Raw genomic sequence first — 22428 nt, forward strand, 5'->3', positions numbered from 1 at the left:
ACAAAATCAGCAGGGGATCAAATACTTTTTTCCCCTCACTGTAACTGTTTATTGCACAGGTAATTCCAGCCAGTTTGATCACCGTGATCATTCCTAAATCTTATCACACTACTTTATCTGTGTGTCTGATTTACTTCAGACAAAATTCCAGATCTAACCACCTAACTTATGGAAATTAAAGTTTATTTTAAACTACTTTTTTCTTTCCAGTTTCATTTTTATTGAACATTTCTCCTGAACACGTCTACATGTCAGCTGAACATCACCTTTTCTCTTCTCTCCTCCCCTCCCTTTCCCAAGGAAAACAAATTGAGCAACACACAGCAGTAAACATTCACAGGTTTTTCTTTTTTCACTAACAAAAGAAAACAAAATTAAAAATGCAGAAAACCCGCCCCCCGCCTCATCATGGATACCCAATAACTGTCGCTGGTTATAAAGATATTGTAAAATTCAACAACAGGCACAAAAATTTAAGTGGGAAGTGTCTAACTCCATAAAGTATACAATAAAGGGATGCCCTTTATAAAAAAAACTTGTCCGTACAACCATTCATCCTATATCTTATTTTCTCGAGTTTCAGAAAAAACATCACGCCCTTTAGCCTCTGGGAGATAGATGGGTATTTAGCAGACTTCCACTGCAACAGTAGGGAACGTCTTGCTATAAGGGATGTGAAAGCAAAAACATCCTTTTGTATCAAGCTCAATGGAACTGAGGCATCAGGAATCCCAAATACAGCAATCAATGGACAAGGATTTAAATCTACCCTGAGAATAGTGGACATGATGGTAAAAAAACAGTCCAAAAACCATGGAGATCAGCACAGAAGAAAAACCTATGGCCAAGATGACAGGGAGAGCCATGGCATTTATCACACTTGTCCTCTACGTCCGGATACATCACAGAAAGTCTCGACTTGGACAGATGGACTCTGTGTAAAACTTTGAACTGGATGAGTCCAAGACGAGCACAGGAAGTGGTAGACTGTACCCTCCCTATAGCACGTTCCCAACACCCCTCACTTATCTGTACTCCTAACTCCGTTTCCCACGCATTCCTAACTTTGTTACACGACTCACTACCTAACGCCAGAATGAAATCATAAATCCTAGAAATCATTCCTCTCTGATGTGGATTGTTTGAAAACAAGCTTTCCCAAGCCTGTTCAGGAGGCGCAGAGGGGAAATCAGGAAAACATCTAGAAACGAAATTCCGAATTTGAAAATACCGAAAAAAATGAGTCACAGGGAGGTCATAAGTGTATGCCAGATTGGCAAAGCTATCAAACACACCATCGTGATACAGATTTCTAACTTGTTCAATACCCTTGTCATCCCACACTGAGAATGTGGAGTCCAAACACGATGGAGGAAATAGATGGTTGTTGACTAAAGGACACAAAGAGGATGCACCTACAAATTTAAAGCGCCGTCTAAACTGATACCAAGTCATAAGTGTTGAGGACAACTAGATTATCAGTATATAGGGAGAGTTTTGTAGGTAAAGAGGAGTAAAGTAAAGCAGGTAAAGAGGATTCCCTACACGACAATAGTTCCAATTTAGACCAAGAAGATCCAGGAGATTTAACCCAGTAGCAGAGTTTATGGATGTGCGCAGCCCAGTAATAGAATTGAAAATTGGGTAATGCAAGTCCTCCACTAAGTCTACATTTCTGCAATAATTTACTAACCCTTGGTGGCTTCCCTCCCCAAATAAAAGTACTAATTATCTTATCCAATAAATCGAAGAATGATTTTGGCAGAGAAAGAGGCACTTGCTGGAACAAGAAAAGAAACTTCGGTAATATATTCATTTTGACGACATTGATCCTGACAATTAGAGAAAGGGGTAAGTTACCCCAATCTGAATGTTAGATTTAACCTTTGAGATAAGGGGAGTGAAGTTAGCTGATGAAAGATTAGATAGAGAACGTGTCACGTTGATACCTAGGTATTTAAACCCTTACTGACTAAATCGAAACGGTAAATCTGACTGTTGGAGAGAAAATGCTGCAGTATTGACAGGAAAACAGTCGCTTTTATCCAAATTTAATTTATAACCAGAGACAACACCGAAGGATTCCAGAACAGCCAAGACAGCTGGCATAGAGGCAACAGGTACGATATAATATACGATAACAAATCATCAGCATATAGCGACAATTTGTATTCTACACTGTATAGAACTATTCCTTTAAACAAGGGAGAAGATCTTAATGCGATAGACAGAGGTACGATAGCGACAGCAAAAAGCAGAGGGGATAAAGGACAACCTTGACGAGATCGTTTGTCTGAACCCTGGCATTAGGGGTTGAGTAAAGGAGGCTAATCCAATAAATAAACTCATCCCCAAATCCGAACTTCCTCAAGACTGCAAACAAATACTCCCACTCAACCCTATCAAATGCTTTTTCAGCATCTAATGAAATCACAATCTCAGGAAGCACTGCCGAATGCTTTGAATAAATTATATTAAAGAGCGTACGGGTATTGAAAAACATCTGACGTCCCTTTATAAAACCCTTCTGCTCTTCACATATAATATAAGGGATAATGTCCTCTAAACGAGATGCCATTACTTTCACCAACACCTTTACATCTGCATTAAGCAGAGAGAGCGGCCTATAAGAACCACAGGAGGTTGGATCCTTACCCTCCTTAAGAAGCAGAGCTATCGTGGCTTGTGTCAGAGTCAGAGGCAAAGACACATTCCAAGGATTCGTTGAACACAGATAAAAGCAATGGAGCTAATTTTCCAATAAACATTTTAAAAAATTCAACTGGAAACCCGTCCGAGCCAGGAGCTTTGTTAGATTGCATAGTTTTAACTGAATTCAAATTTCTTGAAGAGAGTGGGGAGTCCAGTTGCATGGCAGTATTCGAATCACTAACAGGGTTACAAAGGTCTTGAAGAAATGCATTCACTTTAGTATCGTCTGCAGGAAGTTCAGATTTATAAGGTGAAGAGTACAACCATTTAAAAGTAGCATTAATTTCCATGGGCTCTGTAGTGACGATATTATGAGTGTTTTTAACACTAGGTATGAGACGGGAAGCGGCCTGTCGCCGTAGCTGACGTGCCAGTAAACGACTCGGCTCGTCGCCATGTTCATAATATGAACCAGGAGTACGTAACAACAAGCGTTCCGCCTCTTTAGTCGAAATAAGATTGAATTCTGCCTGTAAGTCGATTCGCTGTTTAAGAAGTTCTGGAGAGGAGTTCAACGTACATCTTTGATCGAGACTACTGATCGCAGATGTAAGTTCATTAACCCTAGCAGTGCGCTTTAAATTACAGAGAGTGGAGTAAGAAATAATCTGCCCTCTGATATAGGATTTAAGTGTCTCCCATAACAATGAATAAGAGGTGGAGTCATTCTGACTGAAGAAAAGAAAGTCATCCATAGAAGTAGAAATGAACTCACAGAATTCACTGTCTGCTAAAAGAAGAAAATTAAATCTCCAAGGCGGTGGGCTACGTTTATAAATAGAAAGATGAATATCTAATTCATGATCGCATGGTCAGAAATTACAATACCCAGATAGTCAGAAGAAACTACACAAGAATCAAGAGTGCTGTCTATAAAAAATAATCAATCCTCGAATAGGATTTCAATAGGATAGCACCTGGGAGAAGAAAGAAAACTTTTTAAGAGCAGAGTTACGGGATCTCCAGGGATCAACGAGACCGTTCTGACCCATAAAATCGGAAAATGTTTTAGACATTGCAGATTGATTCAGAGTACGGGGATTAGACCGATCCAAGTTTTGGTGAATTACACAGTTTAAATCTCCACCGAAAATCTACAGGTGAGTATTTAAAAAGGGAGATTGCGTCATTAGAACTAGAGCGTCCACAGGCCTGACCTACAAGCTCGAGGGTAAAGTGCGCTCTCTCTCTCTCCTCGAGCCCAGGTAGCTCAGTCGGTAGAGCATCAGACTTTTAATCTGAGGGTCCAGGGTTCAAGTCCCTGTTTGGGTGTTGTAGTACCCTCCAGATCCTCTGAGAGGTCCAGTGAAACCATCTAAGTTGCCTCTTTCCAGCATGCTTTGTTCAGCAAGCAAAATGGGCAAACTAAGGTTAAACATTCAGCAGGTTGTCAAGTTACTAATGGTTACTAGGTGAGAGTGTTGCTACCTAAGCTTTGTTACCTTTTAGCATGAAGTTGACAAAGACATGGGTGGTCATCATAGAGATTGGAGTCCATATAACAGCATCCTTATTAGACTGCGCAGAAAATCATGGGTCTGTGTGAAAAAGAGCACATTGAATGACCCCGACGTGATTTGAACCTCCTGATCTGGAGTCAGACGCACTTCCGTTGCGCCACGAGGTCCCAGCTCGAAGCCTACAGCGCATCATGGTGCAAGGCATACTTGTTCATCGGCGTGGCGATCAAGACGCATTGGAACTCGGAGACATGTGGTGGGCTGTGACTGTTGCGACTAGTGTCTGACATCTGGGCAAGAGCTCTTTCAGAGGACAAGGCACGAGCCCTTTAAAGGGATAACCTGCCTGGTTTCCCTTCCCTGGACATTAAGGGAGATTTTCAAGATCAAATGGTAGATCTCACCCCAGTGCGTGAGAGTGAAGCGTGGACAACTTATACCTGAAGCGCAACTCAGGGACTCAACTGCCTATGCGATAGAACCATGGTTCAGCCTTCTTCTGGGTAACTTGACACATTTACCATTTGTACGAGGCCTTTGTGTCATTATACGTGTCAGACGATGGGCAATCAGTGGCAAAGGTGGCGTGAACCTGCTTTTTGCGAGGCATACAGAGCCAAGATTACACGTCAGTCTGTGGTGTGGAATTAACGTGTTTGTTAGACATTTTGGTCTCCTTGTGCAGAAAAGCCAAGTTTAATTAAAAATGCTGATGCTATTCTACTTGTTCTCATACCATGACACGAAGGCATTCCTTGAACCAAGACAAGCCTCCAGAGTGAGCCTTACGAACAAGAGTTATGCTGGTAACGATTTCCAAGCGACATGCTGGTCAAAAGTGTGCTAGTTGTAAACAAAAATGCGAACAAGGTGGTTAAACAGAAAGCACTGGGGTTAAGTTGATCTCAACTTAGAAACTGGCCAACATAATAGATAGGACCAAAGTTCAACATTCTCTTGGTTAACGTCACCATTTTACAGGTTTCACAAGAACCTTGTCTCTTTGTATGTCTCAGACTGCAGGCAGTCAGTGGGTAAAGAAGTATGAAGGACAGAGCCGTGGTTGAACCCTGTTGGTTTGTATCCTTGAATAGTGGTGCTGAGCTGTGTTAATAGTTTGTAGAAAGCCATGAGAACCAGATGGGATGCGCCCTTTCCAAGCCAAGGGCTGAGCACCATTTATGTCTGTGAGAACCGTTGAACTAGAGCGTCCACAGGCCTGACCTACAAGCTCGAGGGTAAAGTGCGCTCTCTCTCTCTCCTCGAGCCCAGGTAGCTCAGTCGGTAGAGCATCAGACTTTTAATCTGAGGGTCCAGGGTTCACACAGTCAAACAGTCCCTGTTTGGGTGTTGTAGTACCCTCCAGATCCTCTGAGAGGTCCAGTGAAACCATCTAAGGTGCCTCTTTCCAGCATGTTTTGTTCAGCAAGCAAAATGGGCAAACTAAGGGTAAACATTCAGCAGGTTGTCAAGTTACTAATGGTTACTAGGTGAGAGTGTTGCTACCTAAGCTTTGTTACCTTTTAGCATGAAGTTGACAAAGACATGGGTGGTCATCATAGAGATTGGAGTCCATATAACAGCATCCTTATTAGACTGCGCAGAAAATCATGGGTCTGTGTGAAAAAGAGCACATTGAATGACCCCGACGTGATTTGAACCTCCTGATCTGGAGTCAGACGCACTTCCGTTGCGCCACGAGGTCCCAGCTCGAAGCCTACAGCGCATCATGGTGCAAGGCATACTTGTTCATCGGCGTGGCGATCAAGACGCATTGGAACTCGGAGACAGGTGGTGGGCTGTGACTGTTGCGACTAGTGTCTGACATCTGGGCAAGAGCTCTTTCAGAGGACAAGGCACGAGCCCTTTAAAGGCATAACCTGCCTGGTTTCCCTTCCCTGGACATTAAGGGAGATTTTCAAGATCAAATGGTAGATCTCACTCCAGTGCATTGAATGACCCCGACGTGATTTGAACACGCAACCTTCTGATCTGTAGTCAGACACGCTACCGTTGCTCGCTCGCTCTATCTATTTTATATATATAAAAACAAACACACACACACTATGAATAAATATTAAAGTAAATAAAAAGATGTACAGTATTTCACAATAAAGTGAGAACTCCCCTCACATTTTTGTAAATATTTGATGATATCTTTTCATGTGACAACACTGAAGAAATGACACTTTGCTACAGTGTAAAGTAGTGAGTGTACAGCTTGTGTAGCAGTGTAAATTTGCTGTCCCCTCAAAATAACTCAACACACAATGTCTGGCAACAAAAGTGAGTACACCCCCAAGTAAAAATGTCCAAATCGGGCCCAATTAGCCATTTGCTCTCCCCGGTGTCATGTGACTTGTTAGTGTTACAAGGTCTCAGGTGTGAATGGGGAGCAGGTGTGTAAAATTTGGTGTCATCACTCTCACACTCCCTCATACTGGTCACTGGAAGTTCGACATGGCACCTCAAGGCAAAGAACTCTCTGAGGATGTGAAAAAAAAGAATTCTTGCTCTACATAAAAATGGCCTAGGCTTTAAGAAGATTACCAAGACCCTGACACTGAGCTGCAGCACGGTGGCCAAGACCATACAGCGGTTTAACAGGACAGGTTCCACTCAGAACAGGCCTCGCCATGGTCGACCAAAGAAGAAGTTGAGTGCACGTGCTCAGCGTCATATCCAGAGGTTGTCTTTGGGAAATAGTGCTGCCAGCATTGCTGCAAAGGTTGAAGGGGTGGGGGGTCAGCCTGGGCTTTGGACACTGTAGACACAAACACAAAATCAAGTTTATATACGACAATGTATTACTCGAATAGGTTATTGATTGTGCAAATACTATATGCATGTAGAACCCATACATGCTTTGCGTTTAATATGTATTATGTAAGGAATAAACATGCGGTTAAACGAGCTTCATTTTGGTAACATTCAACATTCAAATATTTGGGGGGGGGGGGGGGGGGGGTTTAGAAATCATTTGTTGCCTCAGCTTGTAAATACAGTAGCAAATGTACCAGGTCATAAATTGGCTAACGTATTGGAGAGACAATCCAAAGTGTTCAAAGAAGAGTTGGGTCCACTACTGGAGAGAGAACTCCAGAGGCTGGTGGAAGACAAGATCATTGAACCAATGCAGTTTGCAGAGTGGGCAGCTCCCATTGTTCCAGTCAGAAAACTGATGGTTCTACCCCAACTTGTAGGGATTATAAATCCGCAGTAAATCCAGCTCTAGTGTGGAGCAGTATCTAATTCCCAAGGTAGAAGATTTATTTGCTCAGTCGGCAGGAGGAAAGAATTTCCAAACAGGACATGACCCATGCGCATCAGAAGATAATACTGTACAAAAATTCCAATAAGTACGTTACAATCAACATGCACAAGGGATTATGTACTTACAACAGGCCACCATTTGGAGTTGCTTCAAGTCCAGCGATCTTCCAGCACACAATAGAAGGGATTCTGCAAGACATCACACGCGTCACAGTTTATCTGGATTGCATTCTAGTCTCAGGGGCTAATGAACATCTGCAGAACTTGGATGAGGTACTAAGTAGGATAGAAAAGAGTGGACTGAGGCAAAGAAGGAGCAAGTGCGAGTCCTTGGGAGAAGTAGAGATATTTTTATGTCACAAAATTAATGCCATAGGATTACAGTCGAAAGACAGGTCCTATATTATGTTTGAGACAGCTGGCATTGTAGCCGTGAAATCAGCTAACATTATGCTCCATGTAATGTTTGAGATATCCAGTTATTTGTTAAACGCTAACGCATTGCAGTGTTATAAACTACCTCCTAATGGACCACCATGCATCTCCATTCAGCCCGTGTCCTGTCAGCTAAATGTAGCCTAATGTCACTAATAATTATTCACATGTTCATGCTTTTAATAAATCTTTTTATCCTGACACCGTATCAGCGAATTTAAACTAATGCCTGCATTCAGAGTATAAGGGGTGTGTGTGCATTCAGGAATGCACCTTAGCACTTACTAGTCATGGTCAGACAGTGTTTGAACTAAAATCAAAATCTCTCTCTCTCTCTCTCTCTCTCTCTCTCTCTCTCTCTCTCTCTTTCTTTCTCCCCCCCCTCTCTCTCTCTCCCAGTATCAGCCAGAGGAGGATGCCCTCCAGGAGTTTTTAATTTTAGTTTTTTTTTTTTTTTTAATTCTCTGAGTTATTTAAAAAAAAAAAAAATCACACCATGGTACTGAGCATGTGTACTTTTGGTGGTATCGTTACCAACGACTAGATTTTTGGTATCATGACATCCCTAATATGTAAGGAAATAGGATGAACTCTGCATACAGGGAAGCTTAGTTTTATGGGGGACTCGCGTAGTGGTTCCACCTCCGCGGCTCTTCTAAGACATCTACACGAAACCCATCCGGGAATTACCAGGATGAAAGGCCTGGTGCGTAGCTATATGTGGTTGCCACACTTGGATGCAGAGGTGGAAGCATTGGTCAAATCGTGTGCAGTCTGTCAGGAAAACAGAAACGCTCCGGCAAACGCGCCACTGCATGCGTGAGAGATACCAGAGCAGCCATGGAGAAGGATTCACATTGATTACGGTGCACCGTGGATGGGTAGAATGTTCTTGATCGTGGTAGAAGCATTCTCAAAATGGATAGAGGCTTATCTGTTAATCAAGTCTACATCCACAGTTACCATTCAGTGCTTAAGACAAACCTTTAGCCAACACAGGATACCAGAAGTAGTGATGTCAGACCACAGCAGTTTTTTTGTTTTTTACCAGTGCTGAATTCCAAGAGTTTATGGAAAGAAACGGAATTAAACACAAGCACAGCACCCTACCATGCATCTTCCAGTGGTCTGGCTGAAAGGGCCGTTCAAACATTCAAAACCCTGATGAAAAGAGTGCTGGAGAGTCCATTGAAAAAGCTAGGCAGAGTGCTGTTCAGTCACCGAACAACGCCACAGTCGACCACTGGCAAATCAGCCGCTAATCGGCTGTGTGGAAGGAAACTGGTCTACACAGGGTCTCATTGAGATACAAATAATTGAGAAAAATGGTACCATGACCAACATGCAAAGGAAAGATATCTCGTGGTGGGTGACCCAGTGTATACTAGGAACTTCAGCTCTGGACCTACTTTTATTCCAGGAACAGTTCAGAAAAAGACTGGCCCTGTATGGTGCACAGTAGCATTGGGAAGTGGGCAGGTAGTGCACTGACATATTGATCAGGTGAGAGATGGGCACAATGCAACATCCGTAGCACCAGTGTTGTAAGACACTTCACGGCCAGATGTTGCCATTCCAGCGCATTCTACAAAAGACTCAGGTTCTTCATTCTTTGAGGAAAGTCACAAACAAAAACTGGGAGGAACTTCTGAAGTGGCTGCATCAGAAACTTTCCTTGGGATAGAAAACCCCGAGTTGAGAAGGTCTACACGTACTAAATCTCCAAGCTATCTGAAAGATTATAATTAGTGTAGTGGTGAGTTCCCCAAACGCAGGGCAAGAATGAACCCAGGAACTGAACTGAATCTCAAGAGAAAGTGGGGCATGCAATAAGACAATGGCCCAAAAGAAATAATGGTTAAAGAACAATAAAGTTATTGGTTTGAATGGCCAAAACTGATGTCCAAGCCCATGTGCAGGACTAATAAACAGTTACTGGAAATGATTAGTTGCAGTTATTGCTGCACAAGGGGGTCAGACCAGATACTGAAGGCAAAAGGTTTACATATTTTTGCCACTCCCAGATATGTAATATTGGATTATTTTCTGCAATAAATAAATGACCAAGTATAACATGTGTCACGTTTGTTTAAATGGGTTCTCTTTGAGTAGTTTTAGGACTTGTCTGAAAATCTTGTTATTTATGTAGAAATATAGAAAACGTTAAAGGGTTCACAAACTTTCAAGCACCACTGTAGCTGTGATGTGCAGCAAAAGGTTGTTGAGCTTCACAAAATGGGAAGTGTCTATAAGAAAATAGCACAAGCATCGAAAATGCCCATTTCCACCATCAGGACAATAATTAAGAAGTTCCAGTCAACTGGAAATGTTATGAATTAACCTGGAATTGGACGCGTGTCTATATCGTCTCAACACACTGAAGAGGACAGTTCAAGTGGACAAAACATCTCCAATGGCTAAGGTGCATTCCTGAATGCACACACACCCCTTATACTCTGAATGCAGGCATTAGTTTAAATTCGCTGATACGGTGTCAGGATAAAAAGATTTATTAAAAGCATGAACATGTGAATAATTATTAGTGACATTAGGCTACATTTAGCTGACAGGACACGGGCTGAATGGAGATGCATGGTGGTCCATTAGGAGGTAGTTTATAACACTGCAATGCGTTAGCGTTTAACAAATAACTGGATATCTCAAACATTACATGGAGCATAATGTTAGCTGATTTCACGGCTACAATGCCAGCTGTCTCAAACATAATATAGGACCTGTCTTTCGACTGTAATCCTATGGCATTAATTTTGTGACATAAAAATATCTCTACTTCTCCCAAGGAACTTCTGAAGTGGCTGCATCAGAAACTTTCCTTGGGATGGAAAACCCCGAGTTGAGAAGGTCTACACGTACTAAATCTCCAAGCTATCTGAAAGATTATAATTAGTGTAGTGGTGAGTTCCCCAAACGCAGGGCAAGAATGAACCCAGGAACTGAACTGAATCTCAAGAGAAAGTGGGGCATGCAATAAGACAATGGCCCAAAAGAAATAATGGTTAAAGAACAATAAAGTTATTGGTTTGAATGGCCAAAACTGATGTCCAAGCCCATGTGCAGGACTAATAAACAGTTACTGGAAATGATTAGTTGCAGTTATTGCTGCACAAGGGGGTCAGACCAGATACTGAAGGCAAAAGGTTTACATATTTTTGCCACTCCCAGATATGTAATATTGGATTATTTTCTGCAATAAATAAATGACCAAGTATAACATGTGTCACGTTTGTTTAAATGGGTTCTCTTTGAGTAGTTTTAGGACTTGTCTGAAAATCTTGTTATTTATGTAGAAATATAGAAAACGTTAAAGGGTTCACAAACTTTCAAGCACCACTGTAGCTGTGATGTGCAGCAAAAGGTTGTTGAGCTTCACAAAATGGGAAGTGTCTATAAGAAAATAGCACAAGCATCGAAAATGCCCATTTCCACCATCAGGACAATAATTAAGAAGTTCCAGTCAACTGGAAATGTTATGAATTAACCTGGAATTGGACGCGTGTCTATATCGTCTCAACACACTGAAGAGGACAGTTCAAGTGGACAAAACATCTCCAAGGATCACAGCTGGAGAATTGCAGGAGTTAGTTGTGTCTTGGGGTCAGAAAGTCTCCAAAACTACAATATGAAGTCACGTACATCACCACAAGTTGTTGGAAGGGTTTCAAGAAAAAAGCCTCTACTCTCATCCAAAAACACACTCAGGTGTCTTCAGTTGGCCAGACACTACTGAAACTTCAAATGGGATCGGGTTCTATGGTCAGATGAAACCAGAATAGAGCTTTTTGGTAATAAACACCAGAGGTGGTTTTGAAGCACACAGATAGGTAGCCATACGGAAAAGTACCTCATGCCCACGGTTAAATATGGTGGTGGATCTTTAATGTTTTGGGAATGTTTTTCTGCCAGAGGACCTGGACATATTGTTAGGATACATGGATATTAAATAAAAACCTGACTGCCTCTGCCAGAAAGATTAAAATGTGCCGTGGTTGGATCTTCCAGCAGGACAGTGATCCAAAACATACATCAAAATCAACGCAAAAACGGTTTACTGACCACAAAATCATCAAGTCATTTAACACTAATGATCAGTATTGAAAATATTAACATGGATATCTGAGTCTGATAATAAAATTAACTTCTACTTGCAGTCAAATTTTGTAGTGTTTAGGACATTTAACACCCTTCCGTCCAAAAGAAACCAAAAGGGGGTACAAACTTTTACACTCCACTGTATTTGGTTGAAATTGCGCTTATAGAACAACTGAACAGTAACGTTTCCATACAGGTTTTAGTGAAGTGTTTAACAATAGCAACTTGATTTGAAATGGATGATGTTTCATTAGCGTGGCCTGTGCCCAAATCCTGCACGACTGCGTATCTAGGTACACTACACACAAACGAATGGAGTGTCTACCGCACCTAGTGCGCTAGAGATAGAGATTCCATACAAGGTGATTTGGGACGGAGCCAGTGCACAGAAACCGTTTCCCTGCGAGAGGCGCAGGTGGAGCTGGAGCTGTGTGACTGATTTGTGCACCTGTGACTACAGAACTACCTCAAGTCTCCACACAGAGAGCTGTTCAAGAGAAAAACACTCCTAAAGAACAAATCACTGCGCCAGCGAGACATCAACCCTTTAACTAGACGCTCATCCCAATTCCACACAAATACCGCGGAACTACTTAGGGCTGAGAGACAGTTCAAAAAGCACTGAAAATAAAGTCACTTGGTAAACAGTTGCTCTCTGCGTCACCCAGACAGCGAGGCGGATAAACTACAAGTTCCCGAGAAGCGTCAGATTTACTAAACTAACTAGTTCACCGTTTATCCGGCGCTAAATAAACTCCCACCGAGTTAACTCAAGTTAGTACTTTATACCAAAACAGCCGCAGAGCTAACAAGCTAGCAGCTTAGCGAATAAATAAGGCCAAACGTGTTCACCTAGCCACCTACAGTCGGGTGTTAAGTCTACAAGTTGCTCAGTGCTGCGTTTTCTCTCCAATTCTGTAATTCTCCGTCATTAAATGCGGTTCAGAGACGGCTTCCATTACACCAATCACCAGTCCTCAGTGAGTAACCCGCTCGCCATGTACAACCTGCTACCTTTAACAGACAGACGCGGTTAGCCACGCCCATGGACGCCAGGGAGGATAATATGATTGGTTCGAACGTGTGTGGTGGGTGGAGCCACGAGAGAGCGCTCTACATAGAGTTTAAATCTATTACTTCATCTCCAGTGAAATCCTCTTATACAGAGACTAAGGGTCCATAGAGTAGGATTCAGTCATTATCTACATCATTTAATTCACTTGAGTGACACCTGTTTATAATAGTTTCACATAAAATCACAAATATTATAGCATAAAAATGCAAATCATACAAATTTTTTAAAATAAATTATATATTTTGTAAATGTATAAAATAAAACTTGTGTCCTATGTGGTGGTGTAGTGGCTAGCACAAGGACAGATTTAGTGATTTGTCGGATCCTAGACAAAATATAGGGATGGGGCCCTCATTTCAGTGTTTTAAAATCAATATTTAAAATTTCAGCTTATGTTATTTAGCATTAACAGCAATAATCAGGCGTGTACGGGGCCAAAAAGTGGTGTTGGCTCGAATTTAGCCTATTACCCAAAAACATTTAAAACTCAACTTAGAAGCCAATACTCACATCTACCTCTGAGCCCAGTTGGAGATAGAAAAAACACACCAGCCGTGAGTGAGAAGAAGCAAGGGTCCAGCTTTATTGTTCCATTCCACCACACGAGATCCACACCGATGAGAATTCTCAAAAGTGATCCCCAATACCCTGAGCTTAAGCTCCAGTATTTATACTGTATTTACACACTAGATAACCCATAGGTTTCCACAAAAGGCCTATTTCACTTACCCATTGAATTGAAACCAGGGGTTTTACTTTACACATAAAATCAGAACCCAGGCATTTCCAACAACCCAGGAAACAAAAACCCAGTGTTTCTATTTACCTAGGTTTTCAAAAACCAGGATTCCCAATTCCCTAGGTTTTCAAAAACCAAGATTCTCATTTCCCTAGGTTAAAAAAATGACGTAAGCAAGACGACTAAACAACCGGGAGGGACCTTGGTCTTATCGTTATCTCGAGGGGGGGGGCAGCCACCCTTATAACTGGCTTTCTTCATGGTTCTCTAAAAATTAAGGCTTTCCTTGCAAGACGAGAATCTTCCCCATCTGAATCATGAGTAAGTTATATTTTCCTTTTTTCCCTGTATTTCTCGTTTATAATTTATTTTCATATTTGCACTATATTTCTTAGTTTATATATATTTATACTACTTGAAAAGTGGTTTACTGTACTTCCAACTTCTTAATATCATTACAGTTCTACTGTCCTGCATATCCTACTATTCTGTTTTTTTATAGAGTTTCTCTATTACTATAAGATATTATTAAAGTTATTCATGTGTGTTTATGTATGTTGTGTCTACTTGCCCGCCCTTGACTGCACGAGTGTGTGTGTGTGTGTTTTTAGCACTCCTCAGCTCGTACACTTCTTTTTGACTTTTTTTTTGACTATTACTGCTCTTAAATTGCTCGTAATTCCAATCTGTCAATGTCCGCCTAATCCCGCTTCTACGTGTCTAGGTGCCTGTTTTTCCTTCTTCTCCCTTATGTTTATTTTATGACATTTTTTATCCACAACATTTCCCCCTCTGAGGCTGTGAAGCCTCATACACTACCTTAATTAAGCGGGTATCTGTGGAGGAACTGGTTCTGCCGCACCCCATGGCCGTCCCCCGCTAGCTGTCGGAGGATTACTCTAACAAGGCCATAATCCCTGCGCCCGTCGTCCCCGTAATCCCCCCATAGTAGATTGGCAGCTGGAGAATGGGCCTTAGGACCCCCCTTCATCCACTTTGCGCCGGACATGTGTAGATGTACCTAGCCATAACTCTTGACCCTTAACTTACTTCTCTTTTTAACTATGTATATATATATATCTCATTTCGAATTTAACTACCTTGATTATACGTTTGTTTGCCTACATCGATTATAAGATTAACTGAGTTCCCCTAATCATTTATTACTACTACTACTGCCATACGTATGAGTACACTACAGTAACTAACTACTTGATCTACACGTCCCTATCTTTCTCAACTAGGCCTGTCAGCCCACAGTTTTGTATTTGTCGGGACCTGCAGATTCTTGCTTCCCCTCAAAAACCAAACCCCAGTCTTTCGCAGTCAGGGGTGGGCAAAAAAACCTCTTACGAGGAAAAATTCCCACCCTGCCAGCACCATGTGCTCAGCAGCACCATTATACTTTTCTGTGCCTGATTGCGTCACACTTTTTTGCCCATCACATTACATGTCATGTCACATATCACAGCATTTTATAACACTCGGCATAACAGTCTCTATCGGCAGTATCCCTCTGTATTCCAGTTGTCTTCGGCTCAAGCACTTTACGTACTGTAGAGAACCACCCTTTGGGGAGAGGTTAGGCTAGCACTTACACCCAGGGTATGGATCATCACATCTTCTTCTCACCCCTCAGGGTTCAGTAGATCTGCAACACAAATGAACATATAGAAAACACCAATAGGTCCCGTTTGTCTCGGATAGGCCCATTACCTTGCCACTACCTTGTACAAACGGGTCCTTGCGCCCCCTTTCCCATCAGTCCTGGCTCATGTCCCGTCTCATGTTCTCGTAGACGCTGGTGTTGCTGCTGTCACTGCTCATTGACCCCTGTCTGTCGCTGCTGTCGCTGCTCATTGTCTCCCGTCGCATGGTCTCAATCACCACCCCCCGTTGAGGCGGTAACGCCTCACCCTTAACAACATACTGGCCAGAAAAGGAGGCTGAGGACATCACCATCCGCCGTGCGCAGGGGATCACACAGCAGGCCACCAGAGCCACAAGGAGAAGGAGGACGAACAGGGACGCTCCCAAGCGGGTCACGGTAGCAGCCCAATCTCCAGAAAGAAACCAGGAGAGCCACGGCGGGAGGCGGAGACTAGACCCAAAGCCGGAGTTAGCCGCTTGCTCCGTCTGGAGGGCTTGTAGTTGGCCCAGGACCTTGGAGAGGGCTCCCTCAGAACCAGTGTGCAAAGGGATTGCAGCACAGCACTCGGGACCAATCATTGTACAGACACCTTCCTCCGGGGCCCGCATCTGGTCCAGGACAAAACGGTTCTGAGCAGCCATGAGGGAAGTGGCATGGAGCTGATCACGGACCAGTCCAAGAGCACTCAGCGAGTAGTTAATGAAGCGTTGCTCGTTGTACCACATGTAATTAATCCATGCCACGTTGCGGTTGATCTGCACGGCCGGGAGCAAAATAGACGCTACACCACTGCTAACGGCCTCCATGGCTCTGTAGCAAGCAGGAACGCCAACGGGGGTACCCCCAAAGTCAAGATGGACGGTCTCATCAGCAGCCCAGTCAGAATAGTTCGCTGCATCAGCGTCACGGACATACTGAGTCCATTGGGCCACATCGCGGCGTGAACGGGACCGGCCGGATGACGGTCGGTCAGCCACCAACAAAACACGGGTCTTACCATCCAACCTAACCGGGGCGCAGCATCCCTGCCACTCCGCAGGTAAGGTCTGGCGTACACGTTGGCCCCCGCAAAACCAGAACACATCCGCAAGGGGAACAGTACCACCACTAAGATCAGGTAGGGGAATTACCACGTTGGGGGTCCATGGGGGTGAATCACAAACAGAGGGGGTTTCAATTTGCAAATCATTAGCGAACAGGGAGACATTACATCGGGCAGACATATTTCCCACAGGATATACGCCAACAGAGTAGCAGAGGCAGATGGGAAAGAACGAGGGCAGAGATGGTTGGACGCGGACAAAAGTCGACACTTGAGTGGTTACAGGGTGAAACAAGCATGAGGAGCTTGCATTGTGCATCCACGATGGGCCAAAATCAGCCGAAAGGGCCCCAAGGAGGCACACAGTAGGACACAAAAAATCAACAGAATAGGGGTTGGTGAGACATTCTGTGAGGTTCCCCATAGGCAGCATAAAATGGGGGGTGAGGCTACGATCATGACATACGAGACACGAGCGATCTGTCACAGATCGAGCAGTGTGGACCATCAATGCCATATACATGTTACTCTGCTCCTCCGTGAGCGAGGTGTTAGCGGTAGAGATTGAATAATATTGTAATTTCATTAATTTATGTGCGATCGGAGTTGACATCGGGGCAATGAGGAGGGGGTGGAGAGCCCGGGATGCGAAGGGTGACCCTGTACTATCATGGTAAGAACATGCCGTAGCCGAGCAAAGGAACGGTAGCCACAGGGGGCCAATCGTGGGCAGCTCGAAGGAGCACCTACTCGTCCATTCCCTACCAGTAATTCTAAGATGTCCTACGCGAATCTCCACAGACCGAGCTGGGGAGAAAGTGAATGAGGCCAAATAGGGACTTCTCCCAATCAGGGACTCTTCATGGGCGAGTCTAAGGAGAGCTAACGCGCACATCGAGCTACGGGAACCTATAGTGGAGCCAGGGGCCGTCCAGGATCGAACACGCCTAATACGAGGATAGAGGGTTGTGCGGGAAGTAGCAGTCGCTAGTGGGCGTAATGTATGATAGGAATCCAGGGCATTTCTTTTAAACATTGGGTCGTAGAAAAAGAAAAAGAGTGCTATTAGCCCTGCTGTAAAAATCAGTTTACCCACATACGTGCTACTATTCTGTGGAGCTTGTTCCACCGGTCCCCTCCGGAACCGGGGGTAGGGGAGTGCGCAAGGATTCATGCGGAGACTGACGTTCAGGAGTAAGCTCGGGTAAGTTCAACTGTGCTGCTAGAGACTGTAGCGTATCTGAGTTGATTAGGCTCAGAGGCAAAGCGGTGTCGTCAAGGTCCTGACAGAGAGTGGCAAATGTAGACAGAAAATCCTCCGTTGCTGGGGTTACAACTTCCTGTGGGCAGATAACTACACCCTTCTACTTGGGGCGTGAGAACGGTGAGGCTACTGGCATCAGACTGAGACAGTCTATCGAGTTTTTCCACAGCTCGCCGCTTATTCTGGGCTCGAGTGCCGTAGGCAGGGCTCAGGGATGCACCCGAATCACTGTCACTATCAGTGAACACCACTGCCCCAGTGGGCTTCCTTGTACTGTCTACTCTTGAGGTCGATGGTTGTTCGTCGGTAGTGTCTTGCAGTAGCGGTCCCTTACCTGGTTCGGCGCTGCTGCAGTGGTTCAAGTGATACCAGTAATTCCTCCCCTCTACTTTCACAGCCGTGGGGGTTGCAGCGACCACGGTGAATGGTCCTTCCCGACGTCCCGCAAGGGGGCTCTTTCTCTTGAAAACACGAATGTATACCTGGTCCCCCGGTGCCACTAGGCGCACGTCCTCCCGTACCTCGCTCTCTCCATGGACTGCCTCACGAACCTGTGAATACAAATGTCTATGGATTTTGGTGAGGGTTCGCACATAATCCTGCATTTCGTCCTCCAATTGTGCCAAAGACGGCCCTGTGTATGGACCTCGGGTGAATGCCATAGGCATTGGGCGCCCAGTAAGCATTTCATGAGGAGTCAAGTGCGTCATACGATTGGTCTGAGAACGCATCTTCATCAAGGCCAGTGGGAAGGCCTGTACCCAGTTCAGGCGAGAGCTCTCGCATATTTTTGCCAGTTTATTAACTAGGGTACCGTTCACTCATTCTACCATGCCCTGGGATTGAGGATGATACACACATCCTAGCTTATGATCTATCCCCAAGGCAGATGCCACATTGTCAATGACGTTATTCACAAAGTGGGTACCGTTGTCCGAACTCAGAAAATCTGGAATACCGAACCGGGGAATGACTTCGCGACATAAAAATTTAGCCGCGGTCCTTGCATCTTCCTTGGAAGTTGCAGCTGCCTCCACCCACCTGCTGAAGCGGTCTACTACTACTAGAATGTAGCGCTTCCCTTCTTTCCGGTTGTCTGCTCCCATGTCTACATAATCCATCATTATATGCCGGAATGGCCCTGTCGGCGGGGGAATATGTCCTAAAGGAGCAGTGAAGTTCTTTCGCACATTGTTCTTGATACACACTTCACATCTATTCAACGCATAGTCCACCATACTGGCCAGAAATGGGGACCACCATTCCTGACGGATTTTTCGGATAGTTTCGGTTCTATGGGCATGATCCAAGCCATGGGCTTCTTTGATCAAGAGCGGGAGGTAACTGGCTGGGGCTATACACAATCCTTCTATGCTGCGCCACAATCCAGTACCCGCCTCTTTTCTCGCCCCCCGTTTTATCCACGCCGATACTTCAGCCACACCTGCGGTGTTCTGCAGCTCCACCAAGTGGGCCACATTGTCTACCTGCGGATGCCGCATCGGACTTTCCCCAGGCTGAGTTAGGGCCATCATCTGCCCCGGCCCTACGGCAGCTTTCTTAGCTGCCTCATCCGCCAGTGAGTTCCCTTTAGTGATAAAGGAGTCATCGGTCCTATGTGCCCTGCATTTCACTACAGCTAATTTTGCGGGCAATGTCATAGCATATAGTAAATCTGAATTCGCTTCCCCGTGGGTCACGGCGGTCCCATCTGCCCGCTGGAATCCCCTTTGAGCCCAGATTGGTCCAAACACATGGCAGACTCCATGAGCATAGGCTGAGTCCATATATATATTGCAACTCTCATTACGGCCCAAATTACATGCAGCTGTCAACGCCCGTAGTTCAGCTAGCTGGGCCGAGCAGGGTTGGGGGAGCGGAACACTCATCACTACCTCAAACGTCGCCGGGTTTCGTCGTGCTTCTACTACTGCCAACCCAGCCTTATTGCCCGTATCAGTACGATAACAGGAACCGTCCACAAAATACGTATGCTTAGCATTATCAATAGGGCAGTTATCCAAATCTGAACGCGCTTTCAAAAATATCTCTGATACCGCTACGCACTCATGGGGTACACCATCTATCGGGGTTACCAGTTTATCGGCCGGATTCACCGTGGTGCACCGTTCTATGGTGAGCTCCGGGGCTGACAGAATGGAGTCATATCCTGTTCGACGGGAGTTCGTTATCACAAAGGTCTGACTCGTTAGGAGCGCATGCAGTGCATGGGTCGTATATAATGTAACTGGGTGCCCCATGGTGATTGAGGACGCTTTCTGATATGCAAATGCGGCCGCTGCCAAAGACCGATAACAGGGGGGCATCCCTTTTTCCACGTTATCAAGAGCCGTGCTGTAATAGGAGATGGCCTGTTTCCCCATCCCTTGTTGCTGCTGAGTTAGGATGGCCGATGCGTACCCCTTTCTTTCGGATACATAGAGGTGAAAAGGTTTGCTATAATCTGGGTTAGCCAATGCAGGAGCGGTCATTAAGGCCATTTTAATATCTGCGAGTGCAGCTAGAGCTTCAGGAGTCCAGACGAGGGGGGCATTTGGCTGTGATTGGTCTGCTGCCTTAATCATATCCCGTAATGGTTGGACCCTTAGCGCGAACTCACATATCCATGGACGACTGAACCCCGCCATTCCTAGAAATGCCAACATCTGTCGCACGGTGGTTGGCTGTGGGGCCTTGCGTATGGCCTCTACATGCTTTGGTGCTATAGTACGGCTTTCTCCCTCTAACACACGACCTAGGTATTCCACCTTTTGTCTACAAAATTGCAACTTTTCTTTACTTACTTTGTGGCCATTTTTGTCCAACATTCTTAGAACCTTTAGAGAGTCGTGCTGGCATTGCTCTTTGGACGCACTACAAATCAAAAGGTCGTCGACATATTGCAAGATGGTGCTACGGCACTCCAGGGCTGAGAGCACTTGAGCCAGTACCTGATTAAATATGGATGGGCTTTCACAGTATCCCTGCGGAAGTCTAGTGTATGTGTACTGCTGCCCTTCGTACGTGAAAGCAAACAAATGCTGTGAGTCTGGGTGCAGTGGCACACTAAAAAATGCTGAGCATAAATCTATGACAGTATACCATTTGGTCCCTTCTGGAATGTTCGACAATAGGGTGTGTGGGTCTGGCACTACTGGTGTTTCCGGTATCACAATTTGGTTAATAGCACGCAAATCATGTACTAGCCTCCACTTCTCTGAGTCAGGTTTTCTAACTGGAAAAATGGGGGTATTGCACTGACTTCGCGTGGAGATTAGAACTCCAGCCTCTACCAATCCGTGTATTGTGGGCCGTATGCCTTCTCTAGCTTGCACTGACAACGGATACTGTTTCTGGTAGGGCAACCTTGCATTCTCTTTTACCTTAATTTGAGCTAGGTCGGCGGATTTAACCAACCCTACGTCGGTCGGATGTTTTGTCCATAGCTGTTCTGGAATAGTTTTCAGTATTTCCTCATTGTCCTGATCTTTTGCTGCCTTAACTGCCATTTGTAAACCACTCCGGTCCGTGTTCGTGCATATGCAGACACTAGTGGCCACGGTGGTATCAATTGCTGTTACTGAGATTCGCACAAACTTTCCATCAGGCGACTTGTGCAAGGATGGATTGGTAGTTGGCTTCCACTCTTGTACTTCTTTTGCCTGCCCTATCATTGGCTCTACCTCTTCCCGTTCCAGGCCTTTGGTGACCATGAGTGTGACATGGGGCGCTGTCCCTTCCAGCTGATACCAGTTAGCGATTCTATCTGGGAGCTTTATAATAGCCGCCACTCCCTGTGGGCCGCTTATTATTTCCATGGTTTTAATGTCCATTACTTGTCCCTGTTCCATGTCCTCCCAAAGCTGAGCATATTCCTGGTCTCGTCCACTGTCATCATTTTTAATAGTGCAATATAAAGGGGCCTCCACTTCGGTGCACTCGGGCCGCATGTACTGTAACCATGGTTTCCATTCTGCGTATCTGTGCCAGAGTTCCGAGTTAGCTGGATCGGACATCTCTAGCCAGTATACCATCCTCACATTACGGGCGGTGCTAGGTGGCTCGTGCAACAGTAGGAATTGTGTGGATATTGATTTGGGGAACGTCACCCAAATCCCAGTCGCTTCGCACTGTATCTGAGCTCCCAACTTACACAGAGCATCATGTCCCAGTAGGTTAACAGGCTCTCCTGGCGAATATAACAGGGGTGCTTGTATTGTCACACCATCCAGAAATAGTTCTTGAGGCTCGGTGAATCGTAAGGTCTGTATTTTTCCTGAGAAGCCCATAGTTTGAATAGCCTTACAGGTGAGGGGGAGCTGTGAACCTTCTTTCCCTATACTTGAATATGTAGCTCCAGTGTCGATCATAAAAGGCGCTTGCAAGGTGTTTCCGATCGTCACTGTAACAGTTGGCTCTTGTTCTGGATGCAGTGTGGTGAGGCACTGCATGAGCTCCCCCCCGGGCTTCTCTCGGCCTCCTCAACTCTGGCTGGGTCCCGGCTCCCCATAGGGGCCATACATGGGGCCACCTTGGGGTACTGGGGGTAGCGGTTGACACCGAGGTGGCATTCCATAGCTCTCCGGTGCTCTCGGGCCAAGCACCTGACCTCTTCTTTCAGCCCTATCCACGCTGTCTCCCCAAGTTGGTCGTGGGACACGTGGACA

General features: G+C 44.9%; 1 protein-coding gene and 1 long non-coding RNA gene across 6 annotated transcripts in view; one reads left to right on the top strand and one right to left on the bottom strand.

Moving 5' to 3' along the window:
* LOC108261189 (NACHT, LRR and PYD domains-containing protein 3) overlaps positions 1-22428 on the top strand; it is a 264701-nt gene that overhangs the window by 62425 nt on the left and 179848 nt on the right. The gene's annotated exons all lie outside the window — the stretch shown is intronic.
* On the bottom strand, positions 6519-13338 carry LOC128634194 (uncharacterized). 2 transcript variants are annotated; one of them, XR_008397478.1, is made up of 3 exons: positions 12855-13338; positions 7572-7634; positions 6519-6936 (listed from the first exon to the last, which is right to left on the bottom strand). It is a non-coding gene; the product is annotated as an uncharacterized LOC128634194 (long non-coding RNA). The 2 variants fall into 2 exon arrangements; XR_008397477.1 differs by having other exon boundaries at positions 12851-13338.

This window comes from Ictalurus punctatus, chromosome 12 (genome assembly GCF_001660625.3).
Source record: "Ictalurus punctatus breed USDA103 chromosome 12, Coco_2.0, whole genome shotgun sequence".
Classification (NCBI taxonomy): domain Eukaryota; kingdom Metazoa; phylum Chordata; class Actinopteri; order Siluriformes; family Ictaluridae; genus Ictalurus; species Ictalurus punctatus.